The sequence below is a fragment of the Penaeus monodon genome, chromosome 38, assembly GCF_015228065.2.
Source record: "Penaeus monodon isolate SGIC_2016 chromosome 38, NSTDA_Pmon_1, whole genome shotgun sequence".
NCBI classification, from domain to species: Eukaryota; Metazoa; Arthropoda; class Malacostraca; order Decapoda; family Penaeidae; genus Penaeus; species Penaeus monodon.
Window position 1 is genome coordinate 21,557,368 of NC_051423.1, and position 9,273 is coordinate 21,566,640.

The 9,273-nt window shown below is 36.2% G+C and overlaps 1 pseudogene; it reads right to left on the reverse strand.

Annotated features, from left to right (window-relative positions):
* Positions 1 to 2,829: 2,829 nt before the first annotated feature.
* LOC119596861 lies at positions 2,830 to 4,761 on the reverse strand (annotated as a pseudogene).
* Between the last annotated feature and the right edge of the window lie 4,512 nt (positions 4,762 to 9,273).

Sequence of the window (9,273 nt, forward strand, 5' to 3'; positions counted from 1 at the left end):
ACACACACACACACATATATATAAATATATATAATATATATAATAGATATAAGTATATATCCAATATTATTATATATACATATATATATATATATATATATATATATATAGTAAATAATATATATAGGTATTTATATATTATTAGATATATATATAGATAGATAGATAGATATAGTTTATATAGATTGTAGAGTTATATGAATTATACTATATATATACAAATTTTATATATATACATAATATAATATATATATATATAAGATATATATATTATATAAATGTAATATATATTGAAGTGGTATATATAAAATCTATATATATATAAATATAATTTTTTTAAGTATATATATAAAGAATATATGTATTTAATATAAAATTTATTTAATAATTATATTGATAAAATCTACAAATCTATATACACAACACACACACCACAAACAAACACACACCACACACACACACACATGGATATATATATCTATTATATATATATATAATATATATATACATATATATAATACATATATACAAATATATATATATATATATATATATTATATATATATATATACGAATGTATAAGTATATATAAATATCTATCTATAATATATATATAATAATATATTATATATTGTATATATATATATATCTATTTATCATAATATTAAAGGCGGCCGCGTGGCCGAGTGTAGACAGGCATCGGAATCAAGACTGTCACGACGCAAATCGGAATTCGAGGTTCGAGTCCCGGCCGGCGCGTTGTTCCCTTGCAAGGAACGTCACCTCGATTGCCTACCTCGCCCACTGGGTGCAAGCCAGCCCAAGTCAGTGCTGGTCCCCAAGCCCGGATAAAATAGAGAGAATGATTACCTAAAAGTAACACGCGGCACTCTCCGTGGAAAGGACTGGGGACCCTACCACGTACTCACTCCAAGAGCATCACAACCTGAAAACCTTACACTTAAGCATCACGGCGGCTTCAAACATTAACCTCCGTTAAAAAATATATATATACCTTAAAATATATTATATAATATATATATATATATATATATATATATTATAATATTATATATATATATATATATATAAATGCATATCATATATATCAACCATCATGTAGAGTGGTTATTAGAAGATATCAGTCGGAAAAACCAGGGAGGATACATTTTTACAAGTCTAGAAGTTAATATAAGCACACAAGCCACGATCACACCTCGTTTTTTTTTTTTATGTCATTACGGTCCCAACTGACCTGATGTCGCGCATTTATCGAGGAGTGATTATTCTTTCATATCCAACGGAAAATTTTAATAGGATTATGAAGTAACGGCTAATTTTCTCTCTTATTACATATGATACACTAATTTACCTTTCTCTGCTTGTAAACTGCATGTAATTTTCATGTTGTTAATATACTCGTATATAGATTTTTTTTCCATTCTCAATGGGTTTCGTGAATACAGAGTGGAAGCGCCATCTCTTGGCCAAGCACGCCTCTCCAAGGAAGGCGGCCCAAAAATAACCTTTTCTTTAACAATTAATGTTATATACTTTTATTGAGTTTTAGTTGGTTTTAGTTGTTAGTTTTTAAGTCTTTATTGTTTTTATTTCTGTCTGTCCGTATTTCTGTTTTTAGTTCATGATTTTAAAACTTTCGTGTATCGTAATTTTTTTAAAAACTTTTATTTGATGCTTATATTTATGTTGATTGTACAATTTTGAGATTTTTTTTATTGTAACCAGCAAAATAAATTCTATCTTAACTGTAGCAATTAACAAATGTAAAAACAGAACCAGGATGATAAGCGCCCCGCATGTTTTTTTTTTTTCTTCGCCGCTCTCGACTTTTGGTCCTGGCGGGCAATTAACCGGAAATAGGCTGTCGGTTACTCTGGGGACTCTTGGGATCCGCCCTCTTCTTTTTTTTTCGAGCTGCAAGACCCCCCGAGCCAGAGTGATTGTTTATGGCCACAGAACCAAAGGCAATAAATATAAGGGAAGAAGTTGCAATGTTGTATATGAGACTGAATTTATTTTGCTGGACGTCTTAGTTTTAATTTTATGTTTGCAGCCGTATTTTATGTTGTTCGTTTCCTAGCATCTTTAATGTTACTATTTTATGTGTGTCTCAGTCTCTTTTTTTTTTTTGTGTCTTTGTTTTAACGTTTCGTTTTTAGCTTGCCTTGTTAGTTTTTGTTTTTAATCCAGTTTTTAAGGGTTTTTATATTGTCTCGTCTCTTTAGTGGTTTTGTGTTTATATATTTTTTTATGTTACGTTTTCCTTTGTTTTAAATAAATGTAAACTTTACTTTGTTTTTCACGGCCCACCACAAACCTAACATTTATTTATTCATTTTTTGTTAGCATTATTTTTTTTTTTAAAGAATGGATCACACCTTGAACCTCTCAAAATCACTACACTTCCAGTTCATATGAAGTGGTACTGTAGCACCCACGAACCGCAACCTACATAACTCAGCCCCGTAGCTTCCTAGGTTGGGTCACTGCCGATACCTAACTGGTTGACATGGACACCTCATGGCTCTTTAACTGTAGGTTCCCATCATTCCCTGCTCGCTGACACAGCGAACAGGGAATTAACTCCGGAATTAACTCCTATTACACGTACGGAAGACGCCTACAGACTAGTCAGATACTTCTACAATTTCAAGTTTCATAATGCTTTGCTATTTAAATAATTTTATTATTTTCTATGGATTTATATGGACTTGGCATGCACACTGACATGACTTTTTTTTTTTTTTTTTTGGGGGGGGGGGGAAGGACACTGTAAAATATAAAATGTAGAAGTGGAGAATGGTAAACTCACATGTAATTCCCCAAGTAATGGCCTCCCTCACGCTGTACTGGGAAAGGTCTAAAACCATCTGGAAATACTGTGCAGAAGAAACTATCATGGGACATGACATCGCCTTTCGTCTTCGGGTACAAGACTTTCTGCAAAAATAGGATATGTTATTTTTCATTATTTGGGGTGACAAAAGGGAGTCATGTGTATCGGGGGAGGGAGAGGGGGAAGGGATAATGGGGGTATGTTGGAAGGGAGTAGGAGGAACGGGGAACATGAGAAAGAGGAGATGCTGTTTGGGTAGTCGCTTTGATGTGGATGGAAGCAGAGACATCGGAGGGTGGATAAGGAATAGACATGATTGGAAAATTTTGAATGTCTTTGAGAGTTTCTGAAAGGGAGTTGGTTAAGGAAGCCTGCGAAACGAAGGTTTTCCCTGCTATCGGGGCCAAGAATGTATGTGTACTAGAGGGTGAGAAAAATCCGAAGCGAAAGTTTTGCAAAAAAAAAAAAAAAAAAAAAAAAAAAAAAAATCTTAGAGTTTGTGGATTTAGAGTAAAAAAAGAATTTGACTGGAAGAGGGAGGGGGGTAGAAGAGGACGTTTGAAGAGCAAAGGGAGAGATAGGTGTGATAGAGGATGTAGTAGGAGCAGATGGGGCGAAATGTTTAGATTTTATGATGCAATGGGTAGAGCGAGAAGGAGGGGGAGGCACCGGGGAAGCGGTAGAGATTGGAGTGGGTAATTTTTCGGAATACCTTCGCATAACCAAACGCGACGATTTTCGTATCGATGGATTCCTCTCACTCTTTACCCTCCAAATATATCGAAATTTTGCCCCCCCCCCTAAATAAAAAAAACACATATTCTGGGCCCCGAAACTGCGGGGTAAAATATGAATCATGTAAACAGAATCAGTCCACATATTCGCGGCTGGGTAGAGTGTACGACCGCCATGCGCGAGTATCCGATGCCGAGTCTATCGCACATACGTGGAGAATTCTCCGATTTCCTGGGCGGGGAGTTGGGAGGTGGCAGCCCCTTTCAACTCAGCAGTATAGTAAGGTATTATCTTCATTATGTTAACATATTATTAAGAGTTTACCCCGCAATTTCACTGGTACCTTCCATGCCCTCCCCTGCTATCGAGGCCTAGATTGTAAGGGTAAAATTTCTACATCTATGTGTACTAGAGGCAGCGAGGAATCCATCGATAGCAAATCGTCGCGATCGGTTATGGGAAGGTTTGTAAAAAAATATATATCTTGGAGTGTCTGGAATTTTTGGGTGATCGAGAAGATTTGACCGAAAGGGGGTAGAGATAAGAGGGAACAGAAACAGAAACTTTCTTGGGGGAGAAGGGAGAGGGGGAAGGGACAGAGCGAGAACACACAGGGGTAGGGAGTAAGAGAAAAGCCCGTCGATGTGGGTTTCTGTTTGCCGCGCGTAAATATAATATTATTATAATATATATATATATATACATAATATATATATTATATATATACATATAATATTATATATATATAGAGTATATATGTGTGTGTGTGGGTGTGTGGTGTGTGTGTGTGTGTGTGTGTGTGTGTTTATGTGTGTGTGTGTGTGTGTGTGTGTGTGTGTGTGTGGTGTGTGTGTGTGCATGTGTGTATGTTGTGTGGTGTGTGTGTGTGTGTGTGTGTGTGTGTGTGTGTGTGTGTATGTGTGTGTGTGTGTTTGTGTGTGTGTGTGTGCATGTGCAGAAGCTTACCCCTAAGATATGTTGATCAACACCCTTCTTGAACTTTCCTTTGGCTGCATTTATCAACGCGCTTCTGATACCAGTCAGATTCTTCCTGAATTCTGAAACGTTATGCGTCTTGAGGTCCCGACGGCGGCCCCACACCCTCCCCATTACAGGAAATCCCTGGTACGGATGTCCCCCAGCACGTTGAAGCTTTTGTTTCCCGACATTCCTTCCCCACCGCCTGCAGCCCCTCGTTCCAGGAGCTTTGGCAAAGAAAGTTGGGGAATTACGTACGTGCAAATGCTTGCACAAACACTGAAATATTGCTAAAAACAACAACAGGCCCATGTTTACAAACACGAACCGGTTTCGAACTTACAAGCGAGTCGGTGTCTCGGACGAAAAAAGCCGACACTCTTTCGTCACCAAGAGGCAGCGTTCTCCAAATCATGTTGTGTATTGAAGTCACATCCCCAAGCGAAGGCAAATTGGTGACGTCACAGATATAGAAGTGAGGAAAATCACGCAGGAGTGGGCAGAGGACATTTTCCCGGCCGCGAGGATTAGTGTAAAGCCACACGACCCAGTCAGGGTACATGACTCTTGTCTGAAAAAAATTGAAAGTAGTTCTCAGCAAAGGAAAATTCTGGCAACTCCCCCAGGACTCTTGGGTGTGAGTTGTTGACCTTAATATTTATGTTTACATGTCTGGAATTATTATATATATATATTTTTCATTTCTTTAACACAACCAGGTCATATTATTTATTTTTTTATCATTATCCTTTTAATGAGACTTGCCAGTTTTTTCCCTCACTATTATGTCTTACTTTGTGTTCCGTGTTCACACGATCAACATATAAGGAAAGTGTTCATATAAATGCGATCGTGAGTATTTAATAATCGTACTTACATTCATCTTCCTAATGTAAGGTACATTATGTAGTAAAGTACTCTTCCCACAAACTAATGATTTTTTTTATAGAAGGGGGTGTACAGAATCTATAATGATGGTTTTACATCACTGTGAAGACCGTTTCCAATTATGTATATATATATATATATATATATATACATATATATATATATATATATATATATATATAATATATATATATATATATATTATATATATATATATATATATATAATGTGTGTGTGTGTGTGTGTGTGTGTGTAAGTTTTGTATCTAATCGCATCCACCATGTTCACATGGAGTCCAGACTACTGGATAAATTCTCTCTGAGACTTTGCGAAATATATCTGAAAAATACATCTTCCGCTCTCTCCTTTATGCCGGCCACCCTGCGCATAGGCCGCCCGATCCTCTGACCTGACTTGACTGACCTCCCTTCGCTTCCGACCGTCTGTCCTCAGCTGCCCCGTGTTGCCTATCTCTTTTTATCCCCCCCCCCTTCTCTCCCTCTCTCCTTCAGACCTGAAGATGGAATCCTGGTGAATTTCGAAACTGCTGTCTTATTATCAGTAAATTGTACTTTGTGCATTGTGGGTATTTCTACCACACACACACATATATACATATACGTAGATAGATATACATATATACACATGAATATAAAAAATTTGGTATATATGAATATAAATATACCATTAAATATATATATAATCTATCTATATATATATATATATATACTATATACATAAATATAAATATATATTAATATATATATAATATAATATGTATATATATATATATATATAATAATATATATAATATATGTGTGTGTGGTGTGTGTGTGTGTGTGTGTGGTTGTGTGTGTGGTGTTAACTATATAATACTATCTTAACATATATATTAATATAAAATATATATAATAAAGTATATATAATATATTATATATAGTATATGATATATAGTATATGTATGTATGTATGTGTGTGTGCGTGCGTGGCACAATCTCAGGCTTAGATTTTCGCAGATCTTGTCATGGAAGCTGAACGCTTGGACTACCTTACCAGCGTTGAGGTTTTTCTTCCCAACCGCGCATCCAGTACTGCGAATTATTCCGCAACAGCGAGAAACAATCACCTTCTGCCCTCCGCCTGCCAACCACGCCCTCCGCCGCAGGCGCCGCGCCGCCCGCGTCCGTCCACGAAAGGTTACCGAACCAGCTTAGGAGGCAAGTGTTGCCAATGGCTAACGGGGGCAAGTCCCTTCCCGTCACACCAGAGCAACGGTTCCTGTTTGTTGCAGCGTGAAAGAAAATGATACCAGAGCAAATTAATTATACATATACGTATATATACATATTTTTCTTTGCACACATATATATGTTAATTTATTTGTTTATTCATTTATATACACACACGCGCGCACACACACACACATATGTATATATATACACATATGTATACATGTATATACATATATATAGCCATATATTCAAAGATATATATATCTACATATATATATATATATATATATATATATATATATATATATATATATATATATATATATATATATATTATATATCTAAATGTACATATGCACACATATTTACACAAACACAGGCATAAACACTTGTGTACTCGGTCGGAAGTGCGCGAGCGTGCCGGTCTCCATATGAGCAGTCGGAAAAGCTCACTCACCTGCTCACTGAACAGAAAGTCTCCACCAAAGTCAAGAGCCGTTTTCCCGTAGGACAACTGAGGCATTCTAGGCAACGCTTCCGGGGTGAAGAAGAATCCTAAAGGAGCGACCAGTAGGATGAACAGAAATCCCTTGAAGAAGAAGGAACTCTGTATCTGAGAAAAGGAAAGAGAGAGAGAGAGAGAGAGAGAGAGAGATAATGAAATATTGATAACGAACGGTTGATTAATTGAAAAGAGGGAAAGGATGAGATAATTTTTAATGATAAGGGTATGATTAGAAAGTCGGTGAGTGAACAGAGAGAGATAATTATTAATTTCTTCTACTCATATGCACAAAAAACACACACATAGAACACACACACACACACACACACACACACACACACACATACACACAGAACACACACACACACACACACACACACACACACACAGAACACACACACACACACACACAGAACACACACACACACACACACACAAACACACACACACACACACACACACACACACACACACACACACAAACACACACCCACACACACACACACACACATTAAACACACTTGCAAGTTCTATTAGAGACGAAAATCCTTAACCTGTAAGTAACACTAACGCCTCTAAATTATTCAGCACTGTGTGTAGCACTAAAATGACAACAGATTGACGGAAAGATGAAAATGTTAGTTAATATTTCACTATCTTCGACATACATCACACTGCTTGTAATAGTAGTAATGATAATGATAATAATAATCAATATAATGAAATGATAATATATAATTAATAATCATTAATAATAATAATAATAATATGGTATAATAATAATATATAATAATAATAATAATTATATTAGTATTATTAGTAATTATCATTATTAATTTTTAATAGAATAGTAATAGTCATAATAATGATAAGGATAATAATAAGTAAACAACAGAAGAATGATGAAATTTTGAAGAAAATTATGATAAAGATAATTAAAAAGTGATAATACTTATGAAATAATGATAAAATAGCATAGCGTAGGGATTACCGTAGATGCCACGGTAATGATAGCGGGCAAAGCATGCGAGGATGAAAAAAAAAAAATCTTGACTCCGTCCTGCGTTTAATATTATTCAAATCGTTCTACAATCGGCCATCAGAGGCGCTCAGATCAGAGGCATCATACCTATAATAACAATAATGTGTATAAAACTTGCTCAACTAAAGTATATCTTTACATAAGCTAAATATTTTACCTATATAAAGAATATACTAAAATACTGTATATAAGCACTTAGCTAATGCATATCAGATGTTTCATAATATGAAAATGGCGACTAAAGTTTAACGTCCCATCCTAAACACCCCCTAAACTAAGTCACCCTCTAGCGTTAACAAAACGTCTCCAGTTTCCTCTTAGAAAGGGACTTTGTAAACATATCTTCAGCATTCTGCTTTGAGGGGATATACATAAAATTTACAATTCCTTTCTCTACTTCAGAACGCATAAAGTGGCAAGCTCAGACCTTGAGGGGGGCAATCAGTATTTTGGTTGCCCCCCCCCCAAAAAAAAAAAATGACGCCTCTGGTCCTCAATTTCAACTTTGTATCATCTTCTGCATCTTCTTCCCCCTCTCTTGTGGCGGATTCATCTCCATCAAGCTCAGGCTCTTATCTGGAGTCTTCTCTTACTTCCTTGAGCGTTCATTTTTCCGTGTTTGTCTCGCAGAATTTCACACATCTTTTCTTCATTAAGTCTTCTCTTTCAGGTACATACACTAAAACTAGGGGGCAAAACAGTGCTCTCTTCCATCATAACCGCAAAAACACCATCCTTTTTTTTTTTTTTTTTCCTTCTTGCATCCAACTCCTCTCTATGTCGCCGGCACGCGTAGCCTGTTTCACCAAACATAAGATTTCTAAAGTTGGGTTGGCTTCCAGTTAGCGTCTCGAATGGAGTCTTTATTTGTCCTAAAGTTGAAGCACCTGTTCCTTATATAAGCTGAAGTCTTGAGTGCGTAAGGCCACAATTGTTTTGGTAAATCAGCGTTTATCAAAAGACACTTAGTTATGTCAAGATTTCCCCACGACCTTTCAGTTGTTCCAGTCTGAGGGGCGAACAAGGAGCTGAAAGT